The 18,314-nt window shown below is 37.8% G+C and overlaps 1 pseudogene; it reads left to right on the top strand.

Moving 5' to 3' along the window:
- Window positions 1-1,385: 1,385 nt before the first annotated feature.
- The window catches only part of LOC129405924 (interferon-induced very large GTPase 1-like), a 31,324-nt pseudogene continuing 14,395 nt past the window's right edge, over window positions 1,386-18,314 (top strand).

Raw genomic sequence — 18,314 nt, 5'->3', positions numbered from 1 at the left:
CCACACAGCAGAACCTGGCAAGATACCCATGGTGTATTCAATATGCCAAAAACAGTAACAATAATGCTCTTTGTGTTCCTGGAGCAAGCAGACACCATTGGGCTATATTAGCACGTGACAGGGACGAATGGAGATGTTCCTGGCACTCGCTCGAGCAAATTGATGAGCAATGGGACGACAGGTGATACAGGTGATATATTTATACACCTTAGCAACATGTTCTGCCATAAGGACAGGGAAAGAATCCGCTAGGAAAACAAGAAAGTCAGCCCTTAGAATGTGTAACCCCAACACACTGGATTCTATAAACCAGCCTTTAGACAACACGTCCTGAGGCCAAGAACTTTCTTAATATTTAACTAGCACAGGCTCCCAACAAGTGACCAAAAGTTTGACCTATCATAAAAGTGTAATAGTCATTAATATATGTGCACCCAATACTTGTGAACCCATGTATATAAAACAACGATTAAAAAAAATCAATGAATACATGGATAGGAACACCATACAGTAAGAAATCTCAGCATTCCTCTTACTACCTGGTGCAAAAATGAACAAAAAATAAAAGTATTAAGGGAAATAACTGAATGAACTTAATAGATATAAACAGAGTCTTCAATACACATAGAACATTCTCAAGTTTAGCTCATATGTTTGGGAGACAAAAGAAGTCTTCATAGATACTTGAATATATAAATATTAAAATGTATGAAGTTAAAATTATAGCAAGCATCTTTCCCATTTTTATGAATATGACTAGCTAGTGAAGACTAATTTTTTTGAAAACAAAAAAATCTGAATTGTGGAGACTAAATATGCTTGCAAATAACTCTTAAGTCAATGAAGAAATTTATAGAGACATAAAAATTACCTTCAGATCATAACTAATAAAGCAATCAGATATTAGGTCATATGGATGCAGAAGTGGTATAAAGATGAGAGTCATCACAGTATAGATAAGTAAATAGTTAATGCTATGTCACAATATATGACCATAAAAATGTCTCACGAATTATTTAGGCTTAAGTTTGAAGGAAAAAGGAAAGAATCAGTCAAAAGTATATGTTTGAAGGAACAAGGAAAGGAGAATCAGTCAAAGGTCAACAGAAGGAATTAAAAATAAAAAGCTATGCTGCAGAAATGAAAAGGATAGTGTTTTTGAAGAGACAGGGGAAGGGGGTGGGTGGGGGCTCGTCTGATTAAAGGGCCCTGAACCAAGAAACGGTGGAGTTTGAGAAGCCTGCAGGTTGGGGTTTGGCGGCAGTGGCCTCTTAGGCCGAAGTTGGGGGAGGGAGATGGGGCATTGAGCCCTCGGGGTGGGGTGGGGTGGGGTGGGGGGGTCCTGGTCTCTGGCTTCTTGGCTTGGTCCTCTTTGGACTTCGAACATGTCCCGGCCTGTCAGAAATAGGAAGGTCGTGGATTATTCACAGTTTCAGGAATCTGATGATGCTGATGAAGATTATGGAAGAGATTCAGGCCCTTCAACTAAGAAAATTTGATCATCTCCCCCAGTAGCTAAAAATAAGAGCACTGTCTTCCTTGTTGTTCACTGATTTGCTCCCGGGCACCAGTAACATCTCTATTGTGAGACTTGTTACTGCTTCTGGCATATCAAATACACCATGGGTAGCTTGCCAGGCGCTGCTGAGCTGGCGAGATACTCTCCGTACCTTGCCGGGCTCTTTGAGAGGGACAGAGGAATCGAACCCGGGTTGGTCCGGTGCAAGGCAAACACCCTACCTGTGTGCTATTGCTCCAGTCCAAAAATAAGAGAAGGTCTGGAAAGAATTCACAGGAAGATAGCGAGGATTCTGAAGAAAATGATGTGAAGACCAAGAAAGATGATTCTCACTTGGCAGAGGACAGTGAAGATGAAAAGGAAGATCATAAGAGTCATTGGAGTACTGTAGGATAACATAGCTTCAGGTAATTTAGGCTTATTGGGTTACTCCCATCACAGTGCTCCCATTCCTCTGTGCATATTTGTAGCTTCTTTCTTAGTGTTCTGTTGACTTGTAAATATTGTTTTTCTCTTCTCCTTGAGTCCTTTGCATAGTTTATTCAGAGCCATGTCCTTTTTGTGTGGACACAGGAAGACTTAGCAAATGCTGTGCTTTTGTAACCTGGGAGTCATTTGACTCTGCATGATATTTTCCTCCTGGGCATCTGTTCTCTTGACCTAAGCCTCAGCTGCCCTTACTTCCTAGCACCCCCAAAGCACGATCCCGACGTGGAACAAGAAGGACCCAGGGCAAGTGGTGAGTTGTGTGCTACCCTGGCATCAAGATGGGCCTGGCCAAAGTGCCTAATGCTTAACTATAAGTTAAGAGCTTGATCATGGACAAATGCTGTCATGATCCAAACAGTGATAACTAGATTTGGACCCTGCTAGGGTGAGGAATGATTAATCTGGCCTGAGTGCTGTGGTCTGAGCCTGTGGCAAGATGTTGCCAGGAGAGCTGCCTTGCAAGCCTCAATGTATCCCTTGCTATGTCCATACAAAAATCACTAGTATTAAGATGTTAATAAGTTCCTGGACTAAGGAAAAGAAAAAAAACCTTAAGAGTGAGGAAGGGTTTTGGAGTGCCCTGCCCTCAGGAAGGGCTTTTCTTATGTTGATTTTGCTACCTGGCTGGGTGTAGCCTAGAAGGCAAGGTGGGAGAGAGTAGGAGGAGGAGACAGAGAAGCCAGAATTGAAGCGTGCAATTGATCCAGAGAGAGGCCGGAGCTGGGAGTGCGGGAGATGAGAAAGATGGAAGATTGAATAAACGGTAACTAATCAGCAACCAGCTTGGTCCTCGTTCTTCCTTCGCCTGTCCTTGACTACCAGCCGTCCCGATCCAGCCCACACACTGCGGTTCCAGGGCACCAAACTCAGGTGGTGAGACAGAGCCCCCTGGAGAGCCCACGAGTGCACTCGCCCCTCGGCGTTCTTTAGTTTTTTACAAAATACCTCTATAGTAAAATATGAAAAGGCTATACGGGAAACGGAAAACCAAGTAATTCACTTCAAATACAAAACCCAGAGTCAAGTACGTTTTGGCTTATAAGTAACCAAGTCTGGCTTGGAGAATTGTGGCAATGAGAGGTGAAATACAAAGGAAAGATTAAAGATAAACTCAGGGGATTTAAGGTGCTTATAAGAGCACTGTAAACATCCCTGGAGGAAGTAAAAGGGGAAATTCACTGATAAAGCCTAAAATGCTCAGGATTAATATCCAACAATAAATTACATGGAAGAAAACACAGGAAAACCTTCCATTATATTGAAGTTAAAGGCATCTTCAAAGATGAAACACCGCGGAGTAAGTAAGTAGAATCCGATAAACAAATGGGACTACATGAAACTAAGACGCTTCTGTACCTCAAAAGAAATGGTATCTAACATAAAAAGGCAGCCCACAGATTGGGAAAATTTATTTACCCAATACCATCTGATAAAGGGTTAATATCAAAGGTATATAAGACACTGGTAGAACTTTTCAATAAATAAACACCCAACTCCATCACAGAATGAGAAGAAATGAACAGAAATTTCTTTAAAGAAGAAATTCAAATGGCCAAAAGGCTCAAGAAAAAAAAGATCTACATCACTAATCATCAGGAATATACAAATCAAATAAAAACTAAGATATCCCTTTCCGGCCCCGCGCAAGATCGACCCCGGAGGCAACTGAACCACTTTGGACACGAGCGGCGCCCCCAAAATGCCTCCAAACTGTGTGCTCGGAGCTTCTGGCCCAGGCGCTGCCAGCGAGTCATGCAATTACCAAAAGAATTTTCCCTGGACTTCATATAGAAATCCAAAACCGATAGCAGCCACGCGACCTAATATGTCTTGATTGTCAGCAACGTGTAAATGTTCCTTTTTGGCAGGCCTTACCATGGGGGGAAACTCCAAACAATAGTACTGAGTTTTTTGTTGAAGGGTAAAAGATTGTAGTGATAGAACTTTAGGCAGAATTTTCCCTGGGCTTTATATAGAAACCCAAAACCGTGCGGCCGCAGCAGCCTAATGTCATCTAATCATCAGCAATATGAAATGGTTCCTTTGTAATGGGTTGGACTTTGGGGGGACCATAATAGGGTTAAAGTTTGTAGCGACGTGTAATTTCTGGCGGTACTTTTCCTGGACTTTATATACAGAAATTCAAAGCCGCGAGGCTGCTGCCATGGCCGCGCAACCTATTGTCATTTAATCATCACCGATATGAAATGGTTCCTTTTTAACGACTTTGGTGGGAAATCCTAACAAGAATAGTAAATCTTGTGCTGAAATATTGAAGGCTACCAAAGTGGTAGCCATTTCTATAGACTGAACTAAGCCATATCCCCACGCCGGCTGAGAAGAAATATCCTTCTTTCTCGGGAAGAAACGCGGCGTGTCGTTAACCATAGTATGATGCCCATTAAGCTGACACGGACCTGGTGGCGTGGGAATGGGATACAAGGGAATAAATTATTATGTACTTGGAACAGCAGGACGCTGGTGGAATCTCAAGCCGGGGCCAATACCAGCGTATTACTTTTGGTTCCAGAAACTGCTTGCAGACATTCTACCAGACTATCAACTAAGCCAGAGCCCCACGCCGGCTGATGACGGGAAATAACCATCTTTTTTGGTTTGTTTTCCCTTTGTCAGACAGCGTGGTGATTACTAAACAGGCGTGATCTCGGTGGCTCGGGACGAGGGGGGAAAAAAAATAGAAAAGTTATGTAACAAACAGCGGGACTTAATATCTCTACATTCTCAGCAATGGAGAGCCATCAAATGCTTCCTTGACAGTGGGACTGTCTTCTCTTTGGGGGGAAACCCTAGCAACAATAGTGAGTTATGTGTTGAAACATGGACTGTAACCAAGATAAAGCGTAAACGAAGTGAAACTTATCACGTACAAGGGCGGGGACGGGGAGGGGGCGGGAGGTATAATGGGGTGGTTGGTGATGGAATATGGGCACGGGTGAAGGGAAGGGTGTTTGAGTATTTTATAACTGACATAATCCTGAGAACTATTTAACCCTCCACAAGGTGATTCAATAAAATTTTAATTAAAAAAATAAAAAGATATCATCTCACACCAAAGAGACTGTCACATATCCAAAAGTACAAGAGCAACCAGTGTTTACATGGATGTAGTGATAAAGGAATGCTTCCTCATTATGATGTGAATGTGGACTGATCCAGACTTTTTTGGAAAACAATATGGACATTCCTCAAAAAACAGAAGTTGATCTCCCATTTGACCCAGCAATAGCACCAATACCACTCTGTGAATATACCTGGGGAAGCTGGAGTGGGGGAAACAAAATACAGCAGAAACATCACAGCAGTATTCAAAATAGCAGAATCTAGAAACACCCTGGGCACCCAAGAATGACTGGGTAAAGAAACTGATGTACATCTACCAAATAGCATACTATACGGTCAGTAGGAAAAATGAGATCACGTAATGTGCTTATTAATGGATGGACATGGAGAGTGGTATGCTGAGTAAAATAAATCAGAAGTGGGACAGATATAGAATGACAGCATTCACTTATGGGATATATATACATCTGGATATACATGTGTGTAAGTATATATATACACATACTTACACACACATATATATAGTTTACAATCCAAGATCCAATCCAATCCATATACACACACACACATATAACATATATATATATATATATATATATATCCAATCCAAGATAAGGGAAAACAGGGGACAGGAAAAGACTGGTAAATGGTTGGAAGCTTGCCACAAGAGTGTGGGGGGGAGCGGAGCGGGTGAATGGCTGTTCGTATAGAGAAGGGAACAGTATGACAATAATAGTTGGAAATGATTTTGAGTAGAAACTTAGTGCTGAAAATAGGGAAAGAAATATGCCTGATCACCTTTTAGTATCTGTCTTGACACCGATAATGTCCAAAATGAAGGGGGGGTGGATAATGAGAGAGAGAGAGAGAGAGAGAGAGAGAGAGAGAGAGAGAGGTGTGAGAAAGAAAGAGAGATAGGAGAAAAGTGCCTGCCATGAAGGCAGGCATGGGTGCAAGGGTGGGAGGGTATATGGGAGGGAAACTCGGGACATTGGTGGTGGGAAATGTACACTGGTGAATAGACAGGTTTCAGAATATTGTATAACCTAAACCCAATAGTGTACAATTTTGTATTTCACTGTGATTCAACTAAATAAAAATCTAGAAAAAAATTGTTCCTCTCTTAGAAACAGACTGATGGAGAAGCAAAAGAGTGTGAGGGGTATTGGTGGAGGAAAGTGGACGCTGGTAAAGGGATTGGTGTCGATACAGTGTATGCCTGAAACCCAATGATAAATAACTGAAATTTCTTTTTTAATATGTTAATTTTTGATAAAGACACCACGATCTATATAGTTTTTTTTTTTATAAAGGAATAGTTTCAGGCAATGTTGCAACACCAGTCCCAACACCAGTGTCCCCAGGGTCCCTGCCATCCCCTGACCGCCCCCTTTGGAAAGCATATAACACATTTATTCCATATTGCTTGTTCCAACAAAACTTAAAGAAATGGCAAATAAATTATCAGAAGATAAATCAGCAAAAGTCAATTTGTAGTGATTTATTTCTATATTATTTTAACCTATAAATAAATTCAAATCATTTAATATGATATGGTATACCATTTATTCTCATTTACATAATTAATTTTTCAACTCTGGCATCTGAAACATATTGCACTAAATTTTATTTGTACTTGAACATTCTGGTGGTAATTTTCAAATCTTCCCTGTCATAACTGAAGCATCTGGTGGCTTATTTTATTCATTTATTTATTTATTTATTCATTCATTTTGCCCTTTGTCAGGCATATAACACATTTGTTTCATATTACTTGGTCAAAAAATGAAAAGAATGACAAATAGAATTATTAGAAAATTAACCAGCAAAAGTCAATTTGTGATGGTTAATAGCTATATGTTTTTAACTTTCTTTCATCTAGCAGAAGACAATCAAGTACAACATAGTCAATACCACAGGATGGGAAATTTCTCCTGTCCCTTAAAGGAGTTCTTATAATGCTTCTTGCAAAGCTGGTTTCAAGGCTATGAATTCCTTAGCTGGCAACTTCCTATTTTCATGGTCATTCATTTTTTTAATTTTTAAAAAAAGAATAATTTTTAAAACAAGGTTAGAAAATTGTTGTTTCAGAGAAGGAGGTAATTTTTCCAGTTGCTATATTTTGTTCTTAAATTTTAACTGAGTCACCATGAGAGACGGAGTTGCAAAGCTGACCAGTTGGTTTTTAACTACAAATAAACACTTGAATTATGTACTAAATTATTGCTTAAAGTTCTATAAATCAAATTTGCTCTTTCAAGCTGCTGTTCTCCCTTAAATACATAACTCTCTCTCTTCCTGCCCATTTTTCTTTTGAATAAGCATTACTCTTTCTCTAATCTCTTCCAAGTGAATTTAGTTCAATAAGCACTATCTTGCTTCACTAAAAACATAAGTAATGAAAAGAACACGGATCAACAACAACAAAGAACCCTCAACAAAGTAGAGATAGAATGAACAAATCTCAGAGGGCAATTGACATTTTCTATAAAGCCAAAATCACCATTATATTCAATGGCAAAAACTGAAAATCTGTTGTATATGATTGAGAAAAAAAACAAGGATGTCCAGTTTTTCTGTTATTATTAATATAGTTTTGGAACTCTTAGCCACAGATATCGACCCAAAAAAAGAGAAAGAGAGTGATCTATATAGGGAAATTAATTAAACTATCCTTACTTGCAAGTTAATTGTCAGAATAGTTTAATAGCTTTAACAATATATATCACTTCAATAACAATACACATGTTGTTATTTAGCTTACAAGTATATGCGTATGTGTGTATATATATATATAATTAAACTCTAAGTATTCTGCTCAACAAATCTTATGAATAATAAGTCAATATAAAAAAGCACAAAGCTATAAATCCAAAACTCAGTTACATATTTACCTGTAAATAACGAAGTAGGAGAAAAAGATAAAAGACTTCATTTTTTTATTTCCAAAGATTTGTTCACAGTAATTGATTACATTCAATATTTCAACACCAATATCACCACCATTACACTTTTCCACCACCATTATTTCAAGTTTTCCCACCACCACCTAAGCTTGTTCAAAAGGCAGATGCTAAGTAGTTTATTTTATATTGCTTTTTATGAATAATTAACTAAAAATGAACAAAAGGGTTTATTTAGGGGGAAAGTGCATGAAAATTGCTGTATCTCATCTCAGAGCCATTAAGAACCTGTATTAGAGATCATCAATATGTTAGAGTTTGAGTCATATGTGCTAATATATATATATCACTGTATCATTGTCATCTTGCTGTTCATTGATTTACTCGAGTGGGCACCAGTAACGTCTCTATTACACTCAGCCCTGAGATTTTAGCAGCCTTTCCTTACTTGTACTACCCAACGATTGGAGTCTCTTTCAGGGTCAGGGCAATGTGGGTGTGTCTGCCAAGCTACTGGAAAATGGGGGGTCAGGCTGCAGAAGGCCCAATCCCAATCTGAGCAAGTGACAAGTCATCTAAACTTATTTTTAAAAACCTAGTTATTTTCCCACTTCCATTGTCTAAATAAAATTAATATGATTACAAATGTAACTCTTAAAAAAGATTGTAGATCATGAATATATTGACAGTAATGATCAATTTTCTTTATCAGATAGATAAGGATATATTTCTCTAGATTAAACCAGTTTCTCTTAAATTTAGCACAGGCTGTTTGAATATGCCAAGCCATCTTAAGGTCTCTTCTACACCACACAGTGGTACGAGTGAGCTTGTGTCACAGAAAAATAAAAAAATGCTGTAAGTGAGGTTGCTTCTTGACAAGAGATTTTAAATTTTATGTAAAATTTACCTTTCTTTCCAGATACTTTACAGGATCATTTGCTTCCTTGAATGCTATTCGCATATTCTAAAATTTCTGGAATGATGCATCTTTGAATAAACTCAAATATAAATCAATTTTCTATTCACTTGTAAGTGTGTCTTTTTCCTGAGTGGAATCCTTATTCTGAGAATTTCATAGAAGTAATTGGCATTATAATCATGCTATCATTTCCTAAGGTTGTCAATATTTTCATCAAATCTTGGAAAAAATGAACTCCATCACCGTCTTCTAGTTGAATTTTTGAAGACTTTTCATTTGTTTGGACACATCTCTCATAGTTTTCAAATCCTTCCTCCTGATAGTATTCATCACTATTTCTTCCCTTTTTAAATATTACAAAAGAATGCTTTCAGAATCAGCCACAAAGTTAGGCTCTGGCACTAGACTAAGAGGCGGAGCTACTTCACAGACCCAGTTGATTGGATATTTGATTTAGCTCCTGTTCACTTAAATCTCTAACTTTTACAATAGAAGCTAACTCCTGGCTTCTTTTGAGAAACTCTTTTACCCGATCTGACTTTTGTTATCCAGATATTCCTTGGCCTTTTTAATAATGGATCATTTCATTGGCTTTTCTTTAGATGTCTGATATAAGTGCCTCTTTAAACAATTTTGGCTTATTTTCAAAGTTTGACTTCCACTGAACTAATGTTCCACTTTCTGGATCTTTGTTAAAATATTGTTCAAATTTTTGATTGATGGTGTTAAAATATTGTTCAAATTCTTGATTGATGACATCTGACTTTTCTGTAACTGGACTCTAGAGCATGCCTATTTTAAGAAATTGAATTTTTCCATTTTTAATCTGGTTCATCAGTTGGTTTTCCAAACCCAGCATGTGAGTTCTCAGCTCCCGGGTCCAGGGATTATACATGGTGTTCAGTTTGCACATGGTCGTGACCCCTTGAGTGTTCCTGAAGCTGAAAATAAAGTCCTAACTCACCAGGGCCCTCCACAAAGTTTGAACACTCTCTTTTATATCTGATAAAAAACCAGATGCCACCAAGTTTAGAGGCAAATATGAAGCTTCTCCATCCATCAGCTCAACAGAAACTCCCAGATATCATCAAATTTCCAACAATCTGAGGAAAGAAGAGAAAATATTCCTCTGTATTCTATATGGTAGAATTTTTTCCAGAGCATCATAGCTTTGGTTAACTTCTCTGATAAAGTGCTCTTTTCCTAAGCTACTGTCACTAATAGCTTCCATATCATTTTCTCAGCATTTCAGATTATTGCTTTTCAATGGCTTTTGCTTTTCTGCTTGTACAAGTGACGAAAGAGTCATTCTGTTCATTCTGGGTTTTTTTTCCAGGTTCTGTGCAGTCAGATTGTCCAAAAATAAAGTCAACAAGAAGTATGGTTTTGCTTTAGTTTCTAAATGTGCCTGGAGAATTTGAAGGACATATTTAATTAAATCATCATGTGGAAAGGTTCTGTTCAACTATTGCTGCCTTATCGTGTTTTTCTTTAACTTCATTACTCTTGTTTTGTTCAACACTACAATTTGCTTTGTCTCTCAGATGGTGGAGTTCTTTGTCTCTTTTGAACCATCAGTGCCAGAGTTGTCCCTGAAGGGGTAGTAAGTTTTCCTTCACCCGAGATATCTCCATTTCTTGAAGTAAAGTCATCATAACTGTGCCTTCCCTTTGGCTTTCTTGTAGTCTGTCTGGTACTCACTCAGCAACAAGAATCTTTGCAGATGAGCAATGTTGGTACAGTCCTGAAAACTGTGAGCAGAGTCAGAGAGTTCTAGTTAATTTTTATTGCCTTAGTGAGCTCCCCTGTTAATTCTGCTTCATTTCTGGTTTTGATCCCAATTTTTAATTTCAGGACAGATTTGCAGGCTATGATATTTTCTTTATCATCAAATAGTAAGATGAGTGGTTTTTTTTCGGTTGACACAGCTGATGGACAACATAATGGTTTTCTCCATTGTCATCAGAAATTGACAAGAAGCACAGTTGGAGAGGTGGCTTTTTGAAGAAATGAGAGATGCCATTGGTATACTTTTGCATCTTCGTGAAGATTGGCAAAAGTCAAGCAATTGTCAAATCAGTTCTCTTCTTCCCCTGTAAGACAGAGCCAGCAGATTTCTACCACACAATAACCCCCACCTCATGCTTCCCCCCCATCCCATTAAGAGACCGTCTTTGCTGCTCATTCTACAATGTCGGTGAACAAAAGATATCATGTTTACACTGACTGAGAAGGCACTTCATGATCTGAGATTTGGAAGCACGCAAGTCATTTCCAACTCTAATAAAAGAAACAATGGGAGTAGGGACTTGGCACAAATGTTCTCTTTAGATGATTTCTTTCTTTCTTTCTTTCTTTCTTTCTTTCTTTCTTTCTTTCTTTCTTTCTTTCTTTCTTTCCTTCCTTTTTTCTTCCTTCCTTCCTTTCTCTCTCTCTCTTTCTTTCTTTCTTTCTTTCTTTCTTTCTTTCTTTCTTTCTTTCCTTCCTTCCTTTTTTCTTCCTTCCTTCCTTTCTCTCTCTCTTTCTTTCTTTCTTTCTTTCTTTCTTTCTTTCTTTCTTTCTTTCTTTCTTTCTTTCTTTCTTTCTCTCTTTCTTTCTTTCCTTTCTTTCTTACTTTTCCTTTAATTCCTTTTTATTTGTTGCGATCCTTAAGCAGGACACTGCATTTCTGTGGACAAACTCAGATGAGCTCTGAAACAGCTTTACAACACAACGAGGGAGATGAAAGTTGAGTACTACTCCAAACGGTGCTTTTCTTTGGATGCTCTATGGATGGTCACTTCGTCAGGCTGGCTCGCGGCAAGGCTCATTCCTAGAGGCCTGGTACATATACTTGGGACTACAAGGATGGCAGGCGCCAGAAGTTCTAAAGCTGAGAGCTGGGTTAGCAAGTGTCTCCCCTAAACATCATGGATTTAGCTCCACACTTCAATGACAAAAGGTTTGGTCTACTAAGCAATCTGCTTGATCACTGAACACTTTGGACCACAAAATGAACACTAGGTTACGTACATCTTGCAACCATCTCTTATAACAAGCCAACACTACGAGACGGCCCTGCTGTCCTCGGGCTTCAGCCTGGAGGACCCCCAGACCCACACCAACAGAATCTACAGGATGATCAAGCTTGGGCTTGGTATCGACGAAGATGAGCCCTCTGCCGATGAGAGCAGCCCTGCAGTCACCGAGTAGATGCCCCCACTCGAGGGGGACGATGACAGCTATCTCATGGAGGAAGTGGACTGAGCCCGCCCACCGTGCAGCCCCTCCCTTCCCTCCGCCATAGGTCTCCAATGACTTTTCTTTATTTTTGTTAAAATTTAAAAAACTGTACAGCATGACATAACAACTTAGGGAGAAGCTAAGATTTCTTTGTACTTCTAAATGTGACCCCATGATGCATCTACTACTAGAGCAGAGCTAGATGATTTCTTTGTTTTCTCCTGATTCAACCTCTCAGGATGAATGTGATTTAACCTTAAAGAGTGTGAGTCTATCCAAATGAACAAGAACAACCAGTGTTAGCATGGATGTGGGGAGAAAGAGACCCTCATTTATTGTTGGTAGGAATGCTGACTGGTCCATCCTTTTTGGAAAACAATATGGTATGGACTATGGACATTCCTAAAAAACTAGAATTTGAGCTCCCATTTGACACAGCAATACTACTTCTGAGAATATACCCTGGGGGTCCAAAAACACACAGCAGAAACACCATCTGCACTCCCATGTTTTATTGCAGCACTATACAGAATAATCTAAACCTAGAAACAACCCAAGTGCCCGAGAACAGACAACTAGATAAAGAAACTTTGGTACATTTATACATTGGAATACTACAGAGCTGTTAAGAAAAATGAAGTTATAAAATTTGCCTGTAAATGGATAAACTTAGTATCATGTTGAGTGAAATGAGTCAGAAGGAGAGGGACAGATATAGAATGACTGCATCATTTGTTATGTATAAAATTTTAAAATAAAATAAAATTAATAAAACAGTATGAAACTAATATCCAAAGCCAGGGAAAATGGTCAGGAAGCGTGGTCAATCATTGGAAATTACCACAAGAGTGTGGGGGCTGGAGGATAATTAAGATAGAGTAGAGTCCATTATGACAACATTAGTTGGAAATGATCACTCTGGACAAGAACTGAGTGTTGAAAAGGATATACATGATAACCTATCATCATCTGTATTACAAACCATAATGCCTAAAATTAGACAGAAAAACGAAAGAGAGAGCAAGAAGAGAGGTGCTACCATAAAGTTAGGCTGGGGTGGGGGATTGTTGGGGAACTGGGAGGGAAACTGGGGACATTGGTGCTGGGAACTTACACTGGTGGGGGTATAGGTGTTGGAACATTGTATGACTGAAACCCAATCATAAACAGCTTAACAGCTTTGCAATCCTCTATCTCAGTGACTCAATAAAATAAGAAATTTGAAAAAAAACAAAGCAGTGTAATCTAAGATTTCATACAATTTGTTTTTGCTTAGTGACGTAGTATTGCTTAAAGTAACCTCTTCTGATTTTAGTATTTCTAACTTTTCTGTTGGTATTTATCACCTTTCATCTCTGATTAAATTTTATTATTTTTCTCATGACTCTAGCTAAGGTCTTGTCAATCTTGTTTATTCTTTGAAAAATCAGCTCCTGGTTTCACGGATCCTTTGTACTGTCTTTTTTTGTTTTGTCATCGATTTTTACTCAGTCTTTATTATTTCTTTCCTTTTAATTTGGCATCTGTTTGTTTTCTCTTATAATTTCTCAAGCCGTGAGGTTGGGTCATTAATTCTATTCTTCTTTCCTGTTGTAAGTATGACTTGCTACAAATTCCTTTAGTGTAATCTAATAGTGTTTGCACTCTCATTCCTTTCAAGAAAGCAAATTTTAGTAGCACCATGATTTAAAATACTGTAATGACAGGGTTTCATGCATACAACAGTTCACCAATATTACCTTCCACCAGAGTTGGCTTCCCTCCACCATTATCTCAGGGTCTTCCAGACCACCCCCATACTTCACCCTTGATAAGTCAAGTTCTGTAAACCAGTTCTTAAGTTCTATTCTCTTTGACATATTTTATTTCCATATCAGGTTTCTTTTCATTCCTTTGATTTCCTTTTTCCTCCAGATGCAACATAACTCTATGTTTTCTGGTAATGGGGTCCAGAGTGCATGGAGACAGAAACAATACCCAAATCTACCTCCCTGTCCCTTTGTTTCAGAGAATATTTTATACAAGGGAAAAGACAGAGCTTGAAGTTTCTATCTTATTATTTCTTGAAGAGCAGGATTTGGATTTAGGACAAACAGAATGAGGACAGCTTAGGAAAAACAGGATGTCTTAGGATAAAAATGCTTATTTTAGGTTTATGGGTATTTTCTCTTAAACACAACATATAACAGGACTGATTCTCCTGGTTGTTTTGAAAGCAAAGCAGAAATAAAAATTGGGGGGGTGTCTGCAAAATCTTTTATTTATAAAATATTTTAGCATAATTATGAAGGTTGGCTCACCATAGGTTTGAGCTAGTTGTGGCAGACATCTCTTGCCATAAAAAGACACCTCTATTTTTTTTCCTAAAAGACTTTTTCTACTGCAGGAACAAGGAAAATAAAGACATACATGGAAAAACAGTTTTTATAAATAGAGCCTGAAACAATATCCTTCACTGGATATTCCACAAACAACAGTATTCTTCTAGGAAGTGAACAAGATTCATCTTAATCACCTGATTTCTGGTAAGAAATACAAATCAACAAAAACAAAAGTGAAACCAATTTATTCATTCCTTGCTCAGACTATAAATTCAAGCTCCAGCATCAGAGAGGAAGCAAACAAACATTGGAGCCAGAGACATAGGCCTACAGTTGTCCAGAATGAAGGAAGGCAACTGCTCTGCATGAAGATTTTTCAAGAGCAACCCAAAGACAGAAATTTTCCCTAAAGGATACAGGTATGTGAAAAAAATTTTAAAAATGAAACAGACAGTTAGAGTGACAGAGAGACTAAAATAGAAACAGAACTTATGGTCTCTGTGCTCTGCCAGGAGTAATCCCTGTGCACAGTCAGGAGTAAGCCTTGAGCATGACTTGGTGTGATCTCTGCCCCCCAAAAAAACCCAAAAACATAAATTTGGCATTAACACTTACTCCATAAAACTCAAACTTTGGGGATATGGAGATAATCAGATATTTAAACAATTCAGAAGTTGAATTATCAGATGAAAGTTAATATAGATAATATAAATAGTTTAAAGAGACTTTATTTAAAAGAATATTTGTGACATGAGGAAGGAAATGATTGAAATAGGGAAAGTAATCCAATCATAAATCTATAAGCAACTCCAAAATGAGAGAGAAAGGAATTTTCTTTAAATGGAAAGGGTCAATTAGGTTAGGAATAACAGGATTTAGCAATAGAATAAGGAATATTTTCCCTAAGTTGTGCCAGTTCCTAGAAGAGATCATTATAAGAGTTATGTGCTTCAAGGGCTGTGATGGAAGAGAAGCTTCAGTCTCATTATTAGCACTGCCTTAATTGATCAGTGGGAACAAACAGTTCAGCTGATATTTATAGGAAACAAAGAATGGAATTTAAAGATCTTTGACTGACTTCATGTGAAATGGAAGCTCGACCCACCTTAACCACCAGTGCTGGGGGAAATGCCTGACTGATATGTCAGTACTGACCCGGGCACAAGCCTTTCAGGTCCCTCACAGAAAAGAAATTCAGGAGGAGGTGAAAAGGTGACACAAGATAGTTTTTATTGGAACTCAGAAAGATGTTAGGGAAGCGAAAGAGATGAAGCACACATCCAAGAAAGAACACAGGCTTCTTCAGAGTAGAAATAAGCAAACAAAGAGACATAGAGACAGCAAGAGAGATACACATTCAAGGGAGATCATGCTTTTGGAAGGAAATTTTATAGAGTTCTTCCAAAAGACTTTTCCTGAGTTTCATATAAATAAAAGTTTATCTGAGTATTGGCATAATAAAGCCTTGCACTATAGATGTTTTTATAATCTCATTGCTTATGGTCTTCACATAATTTAATAGATTCTTCTGTAGCTTCTTTTCTGATAGGTCCACTATTCTCTGGGTAATAACTTGGATTTCTGAATCTGGGTAGTGCCTCAGTTTATCTCTAAAGAGTTTGGGGTTTGCATATGAAGGGGATCTTGTCTTCATCAGTTACTTTATGGCTAGGAAATATCTTCTTAAGTGTTTATTATTTTATTTAAAAATTATATTACCATTATACCCCATACCTAAATACCTACAACACTTTTGTATTCTGATTATGACTTGTAGGCAAACTACCGAGAGTATCTCACCCTTATGGCAGAGCCTGGCAAGCTACCTGTGTTGTATTCAATGTGCCAAAAATAGTAACAAGTCTTACAATGGAGATGTTATTGGTGGCCACTTGAGCAAATCGATGAACAATGGGATGACAGTGCTACAGTGCTATAGTGCAGTTCTCTCAGTTCTCGTGTAGCTTCTCCTTTTCTGAGTCGGTTCACCCTTCCCTGAGTGGCACCTTAGTTTATGTATCTCAAAGGTATATGTTCCTCATGCATTTAGACTTCTTCAAGGATAGACTGTTTCTTCTTTATTTTATTCTTTTCCTAAAATTCACTCTTAGGTCTCCATATCTATGTACCTGCAATGTAATTAATTATTAAGTCCATAAGCACTTCCAAAAGGAATTAAATGGTAGTATTTAGGATAGAAAGCAGGACCAAGAAGCAAAATAAATATCTTTTTTTCTTTGTTGCTGAAATATAATTGTCACTTGACATTCTATTTATTTCAGATCCACAACATAATCATTCAATTTATATTCATACTATGAAATTATAAACACAATAAATCTAATTAACTAATACCACTACACAGTCATAAATCTTTTCTTTGTGATGGAAATTTGATTCCTATTCTAAGCAACTTTCAAATATACAATATATACTACCATCTATAACCATCATATTGTACTTTATATTGTCCAGACATTCATTTTATAAATTTTGGTGTACCTTTTAACTCTTTTGCCGAACACAACACCTGCCTAGGGAAATCAAAAATCTGTCTTCTCTACTTGGTACTCATGTGGATTATGTTTTAAATTGAACATACTAGTGAGATTCTTTTATCCCTATATCCTTTGTTCTGAATTATTTCACTTACCATAAAATCCTAATGGTTCAATCATGTCACATATATCCAGACTTCCTTTTTATGAAGCTAAATAATGTTTCAATGTAGGATATATATGTACATGTCTGTGATCCTGCACTCTGAAAGAAGAAAAGAATTTCTGTAAGAGGCAAAGTAGTGAAGCAAATAGTTTTATTCAAAGAAATTTACTTGGAGATATTTGAAGGGAGAGAAAGAGATAAATGCACAAGAGAACTTTGGCCTCACTAGGAGAGAAAAGCAGAGAATGGCTTTTAGGAGAAGGTTATATATAATTTCTCTGCATTGGTTTTGCCTGGAGTTCTCAAAAAATATAAAAGCTAATCTAGGTGTTGTTTCATTAGTACTCTTCATGATTCTTTCACATTCTCATTATGATCATTAGAATCTCCTTTTCTGAGGATGTCCTCTCTGGGTAGTGCCTTCTTTCTACATCCAAGTGGTGTTTAACTTTATCTCCAAATCTCTCAAAATTTGTATCTCAAAAGGACTTATTCCTCAGGTCTTTGCACTACCTCAAGAATAGGCAGTTATTTTTTCTTGCTTTATTTTTTGTTCCCCACGAACTCATTGAGCAGGGTCCCCTTATCTATCTACCCATAACAAAAGTAGTTAGTTTGTCTAGAGGTTGAGCTCCCATTTGACCCAGCAATACCACTGCTGGGAATATATCCCAGAAAAGCCAAAAAGTATAGTCGAAGTGACATATGCACTTATATGTTCACCGCAGCACTGTTTACAATAGCCAGAATCTGGAAAAAACCCGAGTGCCCTAGAACAGATGAATGGTTGAAGAAACTCTGGTACATCTATACAATGGAATACTATGCAGCTGTTAGAAAAAATGAGGTCATGACGTTTGCATATAAGTGGATCAACATGGAAAGTATCATGCTAAGTGAAATGAGTCAGAAAAAGAGAGACAGACATAGAAAGATTGCACTCATCTGTGGAATATAGAATAATAGACTATAAGACTAACGCCCAAGAATAGTAGAAATAAGTACCAGGAGATTGTTTCCATGGCTTGGAGGCTGGTCAGATTCTGGCTATTGTAAACAGTGCTGCGGTACTTCCTAGATAACAACCGATCTATTTACTTTATCTAGTCTGGATAAAGATGTTTTTTACTTCTTCCTTGCTTGGTTTCTGGAGGTTTTAGGACTTGAGAAATTTATCTCTTTGGGCTCCCTTT

This window comes from Sorex araneus, chromosome 6 (assembly GCF_027595985.1).
Source record: "Sorex araneus isolate mSorAra2 chromosome 6, mSorAra2.pri, whole genome shotgun sequence".
NCBI classification, from domain to species: domain Eukaryota; kingdom Metazoa; phylum Chordata; class Mammalia; order Eulipotyphla; family Soricidae; genus Sorex; species Sorex araneus.
The sequence above is the reverse complement of the archived record's forward strand: the minus strand, read 5'-3'. Positions and strand labels throughout refer to the sequence as shown.